Source organism: Microtus ochrogaster, chromosome 16, assembly GCF_000317375.1.
Source record: "Microtus ochrogaster isolate Prairie Vole_2 chromosome 16, MicOch1.0, whole genome shotgun sequence".
In the NCBI taxonomy this organism is placed as follows: Eukaryota; Metazoa; Chordata; class Mammalia; order Rodentia; family Cricetidae; genus Microtus; species Microtus ochrogaster.
In genome coordinates, this window is record NC_022018.1 from 9,244,632 (window position 1) to 9,261,515 (window position 16,884).

The window sequence follows — 16,884 nt, forward strand, 5'->3', positions numbered from 1 at the left end:
AGGGAGGGAGGGAGGGAGGGGCAGAAATGGAGAGAATGACTTATTTTGGATCCAAAGATCTGAAGCAGTTGTGGAAATTTTTATCCTGAAAGGATCATTTTTCAAAAATCCGTGAGCAGCAAATGGCAACGTGGCAATGATCAAATCTACCCATGGTTGTCCGTGGCCAAGGCTACACTGCCAGTGCCAGGCTACACACACACCTGTCATTTCCAAAAGGAAAACAAGGCATTGGAAGCCTTATTTCCACTGGGCTCGAGGTTTCCCTCCTTTGAGATCTAGTATTAAAACTTGACCTCTCTTCGACAGGAACTCACAAACTTTTATGGCATTGCCTGCTCTCAGAAAGGCAGGGTTGCAAGGGAGCCCCGTGCATTCGGCTTACAAGGCAAGTGGGTGAACAGTACACGTGTTCTCATCTGAGTCTGTTTAAGGGTCAGGTAGATGGTATAGCTAGGAGCACCCTGTACTCAGTTTACAAGGCAACTGGGTGAACGGTACATATGTGTTCAAATCTGAGTCTGTTTAAGGGTCAGGTAGATGGTGTAGCCAGGAAGCAGTGCAGACCTAAGGAAGTTGAGTTCATAGGTATACGGATGTGATAGTTTCGGATGTCTTCCTCCAGTGGCGGAACTAGAATAATGGAATGGGCTGGAATAGTCCATAGAAGGGCTATAGGTGCAATGCTTATCTGCAGAGGGGGTTGCTAAGAGCATAGAGTCTGGATTGCAGACACACACTAGGTCCCTCTGTGGATTTTTGCATTGACCTCTGTAGGCACTTTGATTTTCTGTTATCTAGATTCCCTCTGGCTGGGACAGGGAGGACCAGCTCAGCTCAGCTCTTCCAAGTGTGACCAAAGGACAATGCAATATGAGGTGAAGTCCTAGCAGAGCAAAGGACATGAGCAGTTTCTTTTCCAAATCTAGGCTCCGTCTGTTTTAGACCTTTATTTCTTGCATTTTAGATCTGAGAGGCATCTTCTGCAGAAAGAGAACATTTTGAAAGAGATCAGTAACTTCGAGAGAGTGGCAAAAGGGAAACATAAATAGGAGTGTGCTTGGAAGAAAGGTTAGGACATGAGTCTGGGGCTGTCACACAGACTAGCACTCACTGCTCTTAGAACAATAGAAGTCCACAGACAAGGCATGGGGATTGCTTTGGTGTTCATGCTATGTAATTCTATGGGATTGGAATACTTAGACAGCAGTCATAGGAGAACCAGCACCAAGGGCTGTTCCCTCCAAGTTAGAAGATCTAGTGTGCCACAGGCGACAGGATTCTGCTCCATATGTTCCTCTGGCCTCTGCTGGGATTTGGGATGGAAAAACAGGGTGGTGCTCTTGCTATCTCAATGGGAGCTAACCTGTGGTGGGATGCTGACTCTTGCCCTTTAGGCTCCAGCCTGTGCCTCTGACTGATACTTTTATGGTCCTCAGAGTTAAACATTAAAGTTGGACTGTTTGCGTGTCCCGAACACAGCAAGCCAAACTGGGAAAGAGAGATAAAGACAGGCTGAGGGAGCACAGCTGAGCTTGGTCCTCACAGGCCTGCAGACACACTTAGACCTGCACATGGAAGGCGTCTTGCTGGTGATTGCTTTTTAGGAGCTCAAGGAACGCTAACAGGAAATATGGGGAATGTAATCACGTTCCAGCACCTTCTGTAGTTCAGTCTGTGGATATAAGAAAGATAGGTTTTGTCCCAAGGAAAGTTAGATGAAAAACAGGCTAGCACATTCAGCAATTAGAGTGGACGTAGATCCTTAAAAGTTCTTCTGCAGCACAGCACACTGGCTGTTTCTTCAGTAGACACTCATTGACTGTGTTCTAGGCCCTGCATTGGCTGGGAAAGCTCTGAGAACTTAGGTATTATTGCAGTCTCTAGGTGTCTTTTCCAGACAGAAACTCTTCTCCATGTAATCACTTGAGCTTCTTTCTGTTTGCCTGTCGCTGGGAAGTAACTGTGATGTCATGTCAAAGGCAGTGTGGCTACCCTGGGCTCTCACCAGATGCTTTGGAAATGGCCATTTGGAAAATGGTCTTACTAGACATGTCTATAAATAGTGATGATGTCTTCAGAGCACACACGAAGGAATTCATGATGTTCATAAACAGAGGTATACCATATCTATTTTGGTTTTAGTGTTTATGCTGGTGAGGAAGGCCCCACCAAATTGTTAGAGTGATCATATCTTAGGGAATATTCCAGAGAGTATCTGGCTCTCCTAGTGTTCCCCTCCTTAGCCTGAGGTGAGCCCAAGAGGATCAGAACTTGGCTTATTTCTTAGTGTCATGCTAGCCAGGACCACATGAGCAGACACCAAGGAATCCTGAGAGTGGGAGACCAAGCACTGAGACCTGGGAGGCCTGTGCTGTCTCTCTCAGCATCAGCATGGCTGGTGTCCCTGGGTGCATAGTTAGCAATCCCTGCTCTTGAGAGACACCGTCTGAGTCATCCATTTTGCCCCGATGACATCCTGTCTTAGGCTGTTAGTGGCCTTTGCATACATTGGCGTCTCTTCTCAGCTGCCCTGCTCTAGCAATGTGGTCACTGAGTTTTCCCTTCCAGAAAGTCTTCATGGGGAGCAAACTTAGGTCTCACTTATGTTTACAAAATGTGGGTGATGGCCTTTTGAAAATACAGGAGTGTTTTTTTCTCATTCAAAAAATTATGAATTGATGTGTTGAATTGAAAATGGCTCTATGAAGTCACTACCGGCACACAACAAACTGTACATTTAGCCACAGTTTTTAAGTCTGAACGTGATAACTTGACTGAGAAATTCATTTTTTTCCCACCCCAGTAGGTTTAGTGGTCAAATGAGTTACCTGTCTCACAGTGTAGACAAGACACTCTGTTACTTGAAGGGGGAGTGCCTTCGTTTTCAGATGACAACCTGGTTCTTGTTTTCTTCTGGGGTGAGATGGCTGTTCTAGCATGCAATAATGACTGTTTATTGGTAGACACATATACAAAACCATAAAGTCTTAATGAATGTCTGTCTGTCTATCTATCTATCTATCTATCTATCTATCTATCTATCTATCTATCTATCTATCTATCTTGCAGTCCTGGGACTTGAACCTTGGGCCTCCCTCATGCTTGGCAAGTACTCTACCACTGAGATGTTTTTCCAGCCCTCTTTATTTCTTTGATATTTTTTTTAATGGAAGAGAGTTTATCATGGTGCCAGCAACAGCTGTAGGCCCTTGATCCTCTTGACAAACAGAGCCAAGGTTTCACCTCCTGGGGTGTTGGCTGGCTTCGGTGGGGTCAAGAGGCTTGCCGGGGTCAATAAGTTCATACACCAATTACTGCAGGCTCTTCGCTACAGGATCTCTTTCTCTCGGGAGTCCTCTTTGATTTTCATAAGGGCTGAGCAAGTCCTGCAAGGTAACCCAGTGCCAGGGCAGCCCAGCTGAGTTTTAATTGATTCTAATTAGCACCCCTGTGGACTGGAACCATTTTCTCCCAAACCATCCGCCAAGCAGCTTTAGGAATTGTGAGATGTCTTTCTTTGAATTCACCAAAAGGGACAAACCATTTTCAGATTCCGTCCCTGTGGGTCTTGCCATTCTCCAAAACGAGACAGTGAGAAGAAGAAGAAGAAGAGGAAGAAGAAGAACAAGAACAAGAACAAGAACAACAAGAAGAAAGGGAAAAAAAAGAAAAGTGAAAAAAAAAGCAACCTGGGGAAGAAGGTTTCAGGCCATCAGCATCCTCGATCCCACTGTGGGCCTAGGCCTGCAGGGAACGGATACTCTTTGCTCTTCATAGACTTTGGTCTCTAGCTGCAATGAGAGACAATGTAACCAAGCCATTGCATTTCTTTTCTTTCCTTCCCTGAGACAGGATTCCATGTATCCACCGTTTGTCATGAATTTACTATGTAGCTAAGAAGGGCCTTGAAGGTCTGATCCTCCTTTCTCCACCTCCCAAATGCTGGAATTACTGCATTCAATGCCAGCTACTGAACTCAAGGACTTCTTATATGCTAGGCAATTGTTTCTACCCACAGAGCTATATCCCCAGCCCATATTCTTGTTTAATTGATAGTTTGAGGTAGCTTGGAACTCAAGAGATTTTATTGGCTTGGAGTTTTCTATCCTTTCACCCCAGGCTCCCCAGTGGAGGGATTACGGGAAGGTGCTACCATTCCTGGTTAAGGTTTTGTTTCTTTGAAGTAAAATTATGACTATCTTAGAAAGCATCCTTTTTATCTTGGATGAGTTATTAGACCTAGATGGTATCCTGTTGTCAAGCGAATGCTGCCTAAATAAACAGCCGTCCCCTGACAGTGTCCCCTCAGTCACCCTCACCTGCATCCCGTGTCTGCCTTCAGTGGGATGTTCCTGAGTTCCCATCGCTTGTCTAAACACACGTTTCCCACTGACAGCTGGTTCTCGGTCATTTGTGGTGGCAACTGAAAAAATGTAGGACTCTAAGTCCACAGTCCACCAGGGCAGGATTAGCCTGCAGCCGGAGAGCCGCACCTCGGGGGGTGGGAAGGAAGAGGAGGCTGCATCATAGTGGGATTGAGGGTGCTGAAAAGGGATGCTGTGTCTGTTCCCTGCTCTCTTTAGTGAGGGGTGGGCTCTGTCTGGGTAAGGAATGTGCTCTCAGGAATATCCACGGGTGTGGGGGGCACATAGTGTATGAGCACCGGTCAGTGGGTCAGTCCCCTTTGCAGGACTGTGGTCTTTTTGATTGTAGTGAACAGGAAGCTCATGGCCCCTGGTGAAGAAAATCAAAGGTAGGAGGCAAAAGGAGGTCAGATTGTGAGACTGGGCCTGGGGTGGGGTGGGGGAAGGGATGTCCGCCCGAGTACACACTTACCTCAGCACCTGGGCAGGCTGGAAGCTGGGCTTTAGGAAGCTGGCCTGAATCCCCAGCTACCCTTCTACATGAGAGGTGTCTGATCTGTATTAATAACCGGCTATTTTACTCAAGTGTTGTTGCTTGGCCCTACTCCTTTATTTTCGCCACCCAGGAGTGACATGTGAGTGACACGTGATTGACGGGCCCAGCCAAGCTGAGGCTTTGGATTTCTCACACCTGGTGTGTGGTAGGGTTGTGGGGGAAGGGGCGTGGGCCGGCACCTTGGGTCTCTTTTCTCTTTCCCACCGGACACTCCGTTTGGGTAGCGCATTTGATAACGCACGCAGGGAGGCCTGTGCGTCCAAGGTGAGGGGCACGGGACTCATGTGTCCTGCAAGGCCTTTTGTCGTTACCGTAGATGTGTGGGGCTGGCGGCGTGCCTGCAGTACAGCACGCGAAGGAACAGAAGGCGGAGCGTCACAGGTGAGAGAAGGCCAGGAGGGCTGCCTGCCTGGTGCTGGCACTGCTTCCAGCAGCTAGTCCTGGCTCCTCTTCGATGTGTCCCCTTCCCGCTCCCCACCCCCCACTCTTGCAGTCTGAAAGTGGGCCAACAGCGGGAAGCTGCTGAACCCAGGTGAGAAGCAGAGGCCCAGGTGACCTCAACCCTGCCAGGTACTCTTGGGTAACCCTCCTTTGGCTAAAAGGGAAGTGCTGGGCTTTTTTTTTTTTTTTCTGTGTGAAAGATAAAGAGGATCAGTTTTGGGTTGGAAATGGAAATTATTGCTACTAAGTTGACCAACAGCTATACCAGGGACCTGGTCAGACCCTGCGTTGTGGAAGTAGGTCTTCTTACACATCTGAAATACAGTGGTTTCTATTGTTTGTTTTTTTTTTTAAAGATAGCCACGTAAGGTGGCACATGCTTATCGTCCCAGCGCTTAGGAAACTGAGGCAGGAAGTTTACCATGAGTTCCAATCTAACTTAGGCTACACAATGAGACTCTCCCTCAAAAACGAGCAAACAAACGAAAGGAAAAAATAAAAGGAGTGGGGGTAGGAAATGTGGTTTGGTGGTCAGACACTTGCCCAGCATGCTCAAGGCCTTGGGTCCACCCCTCGCTCTAAGCTTGCTCCCTTGCTTGGGTGCCCTCCCTGGGACGCTCCGACTTTTCATCTAGCCCATTACTCAGCATCTAGCCTCTGAAAACCGAGGAGACACTGCTCTGCTTCAAACAATGGCCGTTGTGCCAGGAGGGAGTGCCAGGGAGTTAATTAAGGCAAACAGAACATCTGCCAGGTTTCCTAGGGCAGGAAAATCATTTTCTTTTCCCCTCCTGCGCTTGATAACGCCCTGCAGAGCACAGGAGTTTCTTTTGTGCCACTCCAAGTTTGTCACTCAGCAAATAACTGTTGGCTTTCCACTGCGACCCTAGATACTGAGTAGGCACCAGGGATGGAGTGGGATGGACCAGTCCTTGGGGTGGGGCAGAGCTGAGAAAGCCAGACTGCTGCAGGAACGTAAGAAAGGGCCCCCAACCCACCTCTACAGTGACCAGGTAGGGTGTCACTTAATACAGACCCGTTAGAAGTTAGAATGCCCACCTAAAATGGAAAATCCAAATTAGCAGAAAGCTAATGGTGATATTTGCCCATTGTTGGCGAATTGTCAGGCCCCAGGAGTGGGGGAAGGGAGCTAAGGGGAACCAGCCAGTACTGGTTGCTGGGAGCAGTGGGAGAGCCGTGCAGGCAGCCGTCCTCCTGGTCCTGTGTCATCTGTGAGGCTCCACCTCTAGCAGTGTGGTCCAGCCCCTCACATTTCTCACTGACAGCAAGTAGGTAGGATTCCTATGATGTTCCATGAATACATCAGGAATTTGGCTCTATATAGCTTGTATTCCAAGGGTGTGCCCTTCATCCACATGGTTCAAGAAGGTTGCCAGAAACTCCAGCTATCACATATTCATTCTAAGGGAAAGGAGAGGACGGCGTTCTTGCTTGCTTTTTGTTTTTTTAAATGTGAGTGTGTGTGTGTATGTGGTGTGTGTTTGGGGGGGTATGTGCATGTATGTGTATGCATGTGGTGTATGTGATGTGTGTATGTGTGTGTGTATGTGTGCGTGGTATGTATATGTGTGTGCGTGAGCTCTCCTTCCAGCACAAACAGATGTACATGCATATGGAAGCCAGAGGTTAATATTAGGTGTCTTGGTGTCTTCCTCTATTGTATCTTCTTATATTTCAAGACTGGGTCTCTCTCTCTCTCTCTCTCTCTCTCTCTCTCTCTCTCTCTCTCCCTCTCTCTCTTTCTTTCTGTTTTTCGAGACAGGGTTTCCCTGTAGTTTTAGAGCCTGTCCTGGAACTCGATCTTGTAGACCAGGCTGACCTCGAACTCACAGAGATCCTCCTGCCTCTGCCTCCTGAGTGCTGGGATTACTGGCTGGCTAAGACTGGGTGTCTTACTGAGCCTGTAACTCACTGATGCTGTAATCTCTCTGGCTAGCGAGCTCCAGGAATCCCCCTGTTTCTACCTTCCCAGTTCTAGGAATCCGGGTGCCATCACCCTGTCCAGTTTTTTACAAGGGCACTCAGGGTCCAGTCTCAGGATCTTCTGCGTGCCCAGCAAATCCTTCACTGAGCCGTCTTCCCAGCCCTTTGTATTTGTGTTATGGAAGGTCTGGAAATACAGTATTTATTCTAGATACTTATGCACATAGCTAAAAAGTTAGAGTTATCAGTCACAAAGGGGTGAGGGGGGCAATAGAGACTTTGGTGGAGGACTGGTCATTGTTGTCCGGATGTTTGGTGCCATGGTGTGGGAAGGCTCTGGAGGAGTGTGGAACATGACTTGGGCTTTCCGGGACTGTTGAATGAGTCTGCCTGAAACACTGTACACTGCAGATAGGACCCGCTGCTGTGATGACTATACCTATAATAGAGCCTGTTGAGGACAGAGCTGGCAACCTGGTTACCTCCTACCTACAGGAAGAACTCTGACTTCCCAGGAGTCCCAAGGGGCAAATTACAGTTCACTGGGTTTGACCACTTTTCTTATTTAAAAATTTAAGTACAGGGGGTTGGCAGGAAGAGTGGAAAGAATCACATAGGAAGATTTTAGAATACAGCCTTAGTCTTCTTTAAATTTGGTTTGTATTTGACATCCACAAAACATACACCTGTCCGTGTAATGTGTGGTAAGCTTTAAGAGGAGAAGGAAGCAAGCAGAACCAGAGAAAGCATAGGGCCAACGCAGGGAGAGGAACCCGTACTGCGCTCTGATTTCTTTCCTGCTCGTGTCTGTTACACCTGGACCCCAGAGCAGACATCAAAACCTTCAGTCACTCCTTTCTCTCCTCTCTGCAGGGTTTGCAGAACACAGAGGCAGTGAGAGACATGAGGTTTAAGGGGCTGTGTTGCCAACGGATGCCAAAGGATGCATTCTCCCATTGGCTTCCAGCCTCGGTTGTTCTTGGCACTGAGGGCCTAGCTCACTTGGGAGAGGGCCGTTGTGCTGTAATGAATCCTAGGCTGTAGGACCCCTAGTAACACATAAGCTGGATGTGGTGGTGGTGCATTGTGTGATCTCAGCACTTGGAGAGGGGAGGTGGAGGCAGGAAGACTGGGAGTTTTAAGATCAAGGCCTTCTGCAGCCCTGTAGGGAGTTTTGAGGCCAGCTGTGATCACGTGATTGACCGTGTGTGTGTGTGTGTGTGTGTGTGTGTGTGTGTGTGTGTAAGGGGGCATACAACAGCAACAACAATAAACAAGCAAACCAAAGGGGCTGGGAGATGGCCTAGGAAAGCACTTGCTGGGTAAGCTGATGGCCTAAGTTTGGTCTCTGGAACTCAGAGTCTAGGCCACTTTAACCACCAGCTCTACCACTGAGCAATGTACCATTGACATGAAAACACACATACCCATTAGCTTGTAATCCCACCCCCAAACACTTTACAGAAATGTGTGGGAGGACGTCAGCCAGTATACGAACAGACCTTGTTGCTGTAGGTCATTCTTCTTATTTGGGAGCTGGAAGAAAGGGTTCTAGTTTCTAGACATATGAGCAGCTCAGAGGTGAGCCAGACTGCCTGAAACAAGAAAGACACCCTCAATTTGTGACAGTGCCCTGGAAGTGCAGGAAAAGTAAGAATCCTCAATAGCAGGGAATGGCCCTGTGCCTTGACATGCAAGGGTGATAAGCCCAGAGTTACATTTCTCTGAGAGAGTACTGGCCTAGCCACGTGATGAGTCCTGGGCTTGATTCCCAGCACCACCAGTAAAGAAAGAGAGAAAGAGTAAAAGACGTGTCCTGATGAGGCAGGGCCATCCTGGTAGTTCTCTGTGTACATCTCTGTCCTGGCATCCTGTGCCCTGCTTGGAAACCCGTGGAGGGGGTTGCTGGCAGTCATTATGGCCCTGCCCCTTGGAGAGGGAATGCTAACACCAAGATGATATGCACCCCTCTCCCCAGTTTGGGGGACTCTAGCTCTCCCCATATGGAAATGCCTGTGGGGAAAACCTTCTCTATCATCTAGGTCCCAGCAGGGGAGAAACCCTCCCATTGGGCAGTGTTAACATTCATGTCAACATCAATTTGACTTGGATAATAATGCCACCTGTTAACCCAGTCCATCCACATAATTATAGGTGAGGAAATTGCTTGGAGAGGTCCCTGAGCAGTTAGAGGCCAGAAGGAAATATTTTCAATTAATTAATGAGTGGGCAGGTTAAAAAGTTTTAATATACAAAGAAAAAAAAGAGAATTCTCTAGAGTGAAATGTCAGAGCTGCTTTGTCTCTAGAAGAGAAGAAAGTAAGTCTGATGTTCAAACTTAGGTTTTTAAGTTCTTTTCTCCTTCAAAATATTATTTTAAAGCACGTTTAGGTTTACTTCTACTTCCCCACTCAACCCCAAAATAAGGTCAAGTAAAATAGCTGGTTTATAAACAGTCAAGGATAGAATTTAGCAAAATGAAGAGAATTTTAACTTGGACAAATACCTTACACATAACAAATAGAGTATCAGTCTGGGCTTTGTTGATGGCTAGTGCCTAAACCACCAAATGATTGTGTTGATTTTGTGGGTTTCTTGAAAGAGACCAAGTATTTAGAGGCTCCCCAACTTATGTAACAGTGAAGCTATTGCATTGCTAAGAAGTCAGGAAAAGCTAGGAGCAGAGACCAGGCAAAGAGAAAGCTTCCAAAGGAGGTGGGAAGAGCTCACTTTCTCCTTGTTTGTTGTGGTAAGTTTGTAACTTTATCTGTAGCCAGTGCTCCTTGACCCCTGATTCAGTGTGTCATAGCTAACGGGACTGTTGTGGCAAAAGGTGTCTGAATGGCCCTGGCGGGCATGATTCGTGAGAGTCGCCGCCTTTTGGGAGCTCACATTTCAAAGCAGTTGGAGTGGTGTGGGCAAAGGGAAAAGAACATGGCGTCCTTGCAGGGACAGATGAACCATGGGGTATTCTTTGTCTCAGGGAAACCTCATGAGAGCGATGGGTTAGAGAAGCCCAGGGAGCTGAAGTGAGTGATGGGAGCACAGCCCTGGCACGTTGGGAACAGACATTAATTCACAAAGACAGAGATCTCCCAGAAGTCAAGCTAACGCATGAAATAAAGACCAGCCAGGCCTCCCTTAAGAGGGAATCTAGATTGTGGGCGTGGATGTGAGAATGTTGTGGAGAGAGGGAGGAACTGAAGTGAATGGCAGGCCAGCAGGCCTGCCTTCAGCAACTCTTGGCTATCCATTCTTCTTGGTGTCCTTATGGTGAAGTAAAGGCATTGATTGGAGAGTCAGGGCCATTTTCCGTGTTAACCATGCTTCAGGAGGTAGTGCTGCACCAGTGACCAAGCAAGTGGCTCTGGTTAAACCCAAAGGTCACAAGCAAAAACAATAAGACATGAAAGTCGGGTAGGGACTTGGTGGGAGGAAGGGGGCATTGATGAGCATGGGAGGAGAAAAGAGGGCCTAGGGATGAGTATGACCGAAATGTATTATATAATGTGAATGGAATTGTCAGAGAATAAATTAATTTAAAAGTAGATAATAAGATTTTTTATTTTGTTTTTGTCTTCTGAGATAGGACCATATATACATCACATACATTTACATATACACATACATATCCCAGACTGACTTCTCTCTTACTCTGTAGTTGAGTGAGGTCTTCTTGATCCTCTTGTCTGTACCTCTCAAATGCTGGGGTTGCAGGCATAAATCACCACATCTGGCTAATGTCACAGATTTTAAATAAGGATTTACATTGTTAAATGTATTGATACCTTTCCATTTCTTCATTTTATTTGTATTTTTAATGTTTAAAAAATTAATATATGAACACAGTCAAGAATTCAATAGTAACAGGCCAGTGGTTGGAAGTCTTCTTATCTCAGGCTCCTCTTCCTTCCCAAGAGGCTGGCGCCTTGTATATCTCTCTAGAAATATTCGGGACAGATTACATGGTATCTTTGCTCCTTTTGTTATCCATAGGTTTTACAAATTGTTATTCCGCTCATCTTGGTTTACTTGCTTTCCTGTCATGATTCTACCCAGGGTAGCCATCCGTGGTTCAGTGAGTACTTTAAGCAGTGCCTTCATGAATATTTTGTTTGCATCGATGTTCCCTTGACTTGCCTACAGCTCTCTATCTCCGTGAAGGCAACAGTTCATTTAGAAAGATGCTCAAGATGTCTGACTGAGAAGAAATGGCTATTAGAAGCCACCTAGGCAGCTCCTCTTGGAAAAGGTAGACCTAGCTGTTACCAGTTCCTGACCACCTGGTGAGGAGCGAGACAAGGCTGGTGCAAGTGACCTTCTGTCAGCAGAGCATCCGCTGAGGACACAACTTCCCTCGTGGTGGGGACAGGAGCTCTTGGTCTGCTGGGTTTCTGCAGGAGAAACCTGCGGTTCCTGAGAGTGATAGGCCTCTGCTTAAAGGCTTGATCAAAATGTAGACAAAAACTCCATGGTAAAAAGACCTTTCTTCTTTAGTGTATTTTTTTAATCTCATGGGTGACAGATAAGCTGTTAAAGAAAAGATCGTGTGAGAAACCTACAAGTAAGAGGGTAGTGGAATTTAGACGGTTCATGTGATCGCTCCTCTGAGCACACAGGGCTCAGGTAGAGAGACAGTACACTTAAGAGATGGGAAGGACAGCGCAAAGCCACCAGATCACCCTGCTGTTCCCAGGGTTTAGGACCAACTTGGCACAGGCTACGCTGGACTTGCCCCGAGGGTACCAGTAGGGACACTACTAACTTATTTTGGAAAGTACTTTATGTTCAATAATTACAAACTTCAAGATAGCCATCCTGGAAAAAGCCTGAGCTGAGTGGAACCTGCTTCTCTGTGGCCTAGCGTTCATTTTATTTAAAATTACCTGCACTAAGAGCAAGGTATCCAAGGTCATGTCTGTCGTCCATTAAAATTGTACGGGTAGCATCATGTTTCAGGGCTAAGAGATGAAAGACACATCGAGCCCTTGCAGGAGCTTTGGAAAATCAGGGACTGTGTCATTCACAGGCCAGGCCTGGTGGTTCTGTGTTGCCTTCCCCGAGAAGAATGCCCCATTTGCATTTTTGTAGCAGGCAGGGAGAGTCTTTTTGCCACCCTCCAGCTCCATTTCCTCACAGGAGCAGGCAGGGTGCACCTGTTACTGGTTGGCTGTGTCCCCAGAGAGACTGTGGATTTTTGCTGTGACTCAGACATATTATTTATGGCCACCACACTGGTGGAGACCAACAGACAGATTGACCGAGGCTTAGAAATGTTTCCTCTCTGTCCATCAAAGGGCTTTCTGGAATGTTCCCTGCAGGTTGGTTTTCAGCCTATGAACAAGAGAAGAATGCACGGTCTTCCCAGCCTCCTCTCCAGCTGTCCGTCTTACATCGGCTTTCGGTTCAGATGTCCTCTTGGTTGACTTGAAGTTAGTTCAGTGTCAGCGCTGGCATCTTGGTGTGGCATCTCAGCACTCTTCCTTTGGCATGCAAAGAAAGCCTGCACCCAGCTGTCCATCTCCTTTCCCCTTTCAGGGTATCTGACTTCTGCTGGCCAGTATTTGAAGCCTTGAGCTCCGTGGAGTGGAGTCTTATGCTAATGGGGACAAGGTCACAGTTTTGCACAGGCAGAGAGTCTGTTTCCTGTAGCGGACACCTGCAGGTCAACCACCTGCTTTGACACTGTTTCAGGAGCTATTCAGAGACTAGGAGAGGGAGGTGAACGCAGTGCAGTTTCACCTTTTCTGGATATAAAGACTAGTTCTGAGGTTCTGTTCATCGTTTATCAGTAGTTAGGCTTTTATAAAGAAATATTGTAGGGCTTGGCGATGGTGGCACATGCCTTTAATGCCAGCACTTGGGAGGCAGAGGCAGGTGGATGTCTGTGAGTTCAAACAATCTGGTCTGCAGAGCGAGTTCCAGGACAGGTTCCAATACTACAGAGAAATCCTGTCTTGAAAAAAAACCAAAACCAAACCCAAAAAACCAAAAACCGAACAAACATAAAAAGGGAGAGGATTTCCCTCCAGGTCTTTAAAAACGTGAGGCATATTTTAGGGCCAGCAAGAAGGTTCAGTGGATAAAGAAGGGCACTTGTTGCCAAGCCTGATAGCCTGAGATCTATCTCCAGAGCCTATATGCTAGGGGGAGAGAACTGACTTTCAAAACACTCACACATACATGCACGCATGCACACACGCACTCCTATGATATATATATGTGTATATATATATATGTATATATAAAAGATGGTTTAGTTGGATCTCATAGTACACATGATCATCACAGCTACCTATGAGGTTGGCTATGGACTGAGTTTGAGGCCAACCTGGACAGCTTAGACACAAAATAAGAAGTAAAAGGAAACCAGGTGGTGGTGGAGGCATACCCTTAATCCCAGCATTTAGGAGGCAGAGTCAGGCAGATCTGTGAGTTCAAGGCCAGCCTGATCTACAGAGCAGTTCTAGGACAGCCAGGGCTACACAGAAACCCTGTCTCCCTATCTAGGAAAACAAAACAAAACAAACAAACAAAATAAAGGGAAGTGTCTGTGGTAGAGTGCTTGCCAAGTCTGTGCGAGTATGTGAGCCCTGGATTCAATCCCCAATATCAACCCTGGGACATACAAAGGATCATTTAAATATGAATGGCACTCAAGTTGAATAGGATAATTTTTATAAAATCTTCACTCATGGCAAGAGACTCTTGGTGCCTCTGGATCATTTTGTTTACAAATTTACGGAGAAACTAATTCACCAAGAGTTTCAAGGACTTTGTGGACACCGAGGAGTCACAAAACAAATGAGAGCAAATTCCCACCTGCTTTTATTTCCCAGGGCTGCCAGACAAAGTGTCACAAACTGTGCCACTCACAGGAGCAGAAGTGTATTCTTGGAAGCTGCAAGTTCGGAATGAAGGCATGCGTAGGATTGTGTCCCTCTGAAACCCAGAAGGGAATCCTTCCTTGTGGATTTCAGCCGCCAGTAGCCCTGGCTTTCCATGACATGTGTTAGCACAGGCCTACTTCTGGCTTTGTCTTTGCATGACTGTCTCCCCTCATCTGTCTGTCTCCTCTTATAAGAACAGGACAGCTAGTCGTTGGATTGAGGGCTCACCCTAATGGGCTCATCTTCACTTGATTATAGCCACAAAGGCTTTATTTTCAAATTGGGTCACAAGTACTGAAGTTGAGGGTTAGGGCTTCTCTGTGAAGGTTGTTTTTTGTTTTTGTTTTTTGTTTGGAGAGTGCAGTACAAAATATAAAATGTAGCCCAGAATACTAACTTCCAAGTTAGTAGAGAAACTGATGCAAAGATATGGGATCGGTTTAAAAGGAGCACAGGGGCAGGCGCTGTGCTAATGCAAGAGTTCCATGGAGAATTTCATGTACTTGTGTGTTAACAGACAATACATCAGTACCCAGCATGCATCTGCACTGTGATGCAGAGTTGTTAAGTGGCAGAGATTCTGTTGAGTTTGCCCTGGCTTGTGGCTTTGAGGAATGGGTAGAATTTTGGTTATAGAGAAGAGAGCAATGAAGGGCCTTTTAAGTTGTTTATGTACAAAGTTGCAAAAGCACTGTGGTTAGGCCTGGAAATCAAGGTGCTTCTAGAAGACATGGGGGAGGGGGAGGACTAGAGACTTGTGTAATTCTTCATTAGGTCATGGTAGCTCTAGACAGCCTGAACTCAAGAATGGTGGTGGGCTGAGAAGTTGGAGATGGAGGAGAGAGGGAGGGAGGGAGGGAGGGAGGGAGAGAGAGAGAGAGAGAGAGAGAGAGAGAGAGAGAGAGTTCTGGCAGGGCTTCCTGGAAGGATAGTGGATCCTTCACACTAGATTAGGAGCACAGACGGAGGGCGAGTTTGGAAGGAAAGCTGTTCAATGTGCCTGCAAATGTGTTGAGCTTGAGATCATTGCAGCCCCAGGTAGAGGTGCTCTGCACCAAGTTAGAAAGTTGAGCTTGGCATTCTGGAGGAGCGACAAGGCTAGTGGAACAGCTGCCAGTGTGGCATCTGAGCCCTCAGGAGTGGCTGAGGTCACCTAGAGAGGAAGTGTACAGAGGCAAGGCAGGAGAGGGGCTAGGTAAGGCCTAAGCCTGGGGAAATGCAGCTGGGTGGACAGGTGTCGGAGACAATGCAGGCTGGACAGGCAGGGCATGGAGGTAGGAGGAGGAGGTAGCCTACTTCACTCTAGCCGAGAAGAATGGAAAGTGAGAAGGCCGTCACATCTGTCTGAGAGGCCCATCTTGAGAAAACTCACCCAGTGGAGGAAGTTAAGGGGATGTGGGATGAAGGCAGTCAGTACTGATTTACTCTGGAAAGGGCATCGAGAAGCAGGAAGGAATGGGAAGCAGGGGAAAGGAGAAGAAATCCATAAATCAGGTAGGCAGAAAAGAGGATAATTAATTGATGAGGTAAGTTCTAGAAAAGCTGGTATGTGGGATTGATAGCAGGGAGAGAATTTAGTGGAGATGTCCAAGGGGATTTTAGGGATACTAGATATGGGTCGTTGTGTGAAAGAAGTCTGAAGAGTAGAGATTTTAGTTCAAAAGGATCAATAACTCTTTCAGCTGGTTCTCTGCCATTCCTGAAGACCGGGGAATGGACCTGTTGACGCATGGCTCAGACATGGGGACTGAGGCGCACTCTCTAGCTCCAGAAGCTTCTCCAGAAACTTGGGTGTGTCCAGGACCCAAGTAGCTCTGCTTCCTGGGTAGGATTTCTGTAGCCCAAGTACTAGAGTTTCGTGGACTGTGTCATCTTGGAGACACACAACCTGGAGGAGGCTGCCCTGGAAATACCTAGTTTCTTCTGTACCCCACCAGGCTTGCCCTCTTGCCTCTGCTTCCCTGTGGATCTCAGCTTCTGTATATAGGGTGTGGGGATGAGAGTGAGGGTGGGGTCAGGAGTGTTGGGGTGAACCACCTCAGCCTCACACTGTGCCCTAGGGTGCCAAAGCATCAAGTCAGCTCCATTTTGAATCTGGTAGATAAAAGAGGAGAGAGGGTTTTCTGCTTTTGTGTAGCTTCATGGAATGCACAGCTTGTTCTGGCCTAGGAGAGGAGACAAGAGTTTTCTAGCATATGCATGCGTGTGCGTGTATGTATGTATACACATGCACACAACACACACACACATATCTGTCCATTGTTATTTTGGTAACAGTGATAGAGAAAGGTTCATGGATGGTATTGATGGGTTTCAATGGGCAGTTAGGACAAATGATTAAGAAATGGCATTGGGGAACTTCCTTTCAAGACACAGGGATCATTGAAGAGGAGGAGGGCAGAGAAAGATTCTAAGAGCCAAAAGTGGTGGATGACTTGAAAAAAAAAAACAAATAAAAAAAGCAAGCAAACAAACAAAACAACCCAGTATCTTCCAGACACAGCATGGTAGTTGCTCAATAGTTATGACAATATGCATAAAACCGATACAGACTCCATCCAGACAAAAGCCCAGCATTGGGAGGGGAGGAGGGCACAAAGCCACCCGCCCCCCAGCTGAAGAACTATTGGCAATGAATGAGTAGCTGCTGGGAGAGGGAACATCATTTTCTAAAGTATGCAGCCCC

General features: G+C 46.9%; 1 protein-coding gene across 1 annotated transcript in view; it reads left to right on the forward strand.

Moving 5' to 3' along the window:
* The window catches only part of Prkce (protein kinase C epsilon), a 530,068-nt gene that overhangs the window by 30,039 nt on the left and 483,145 nt on the right, over positions 1–16,884 (forward strand). The gene's annotated exons all lie outside the window — the stretch shown is intronic.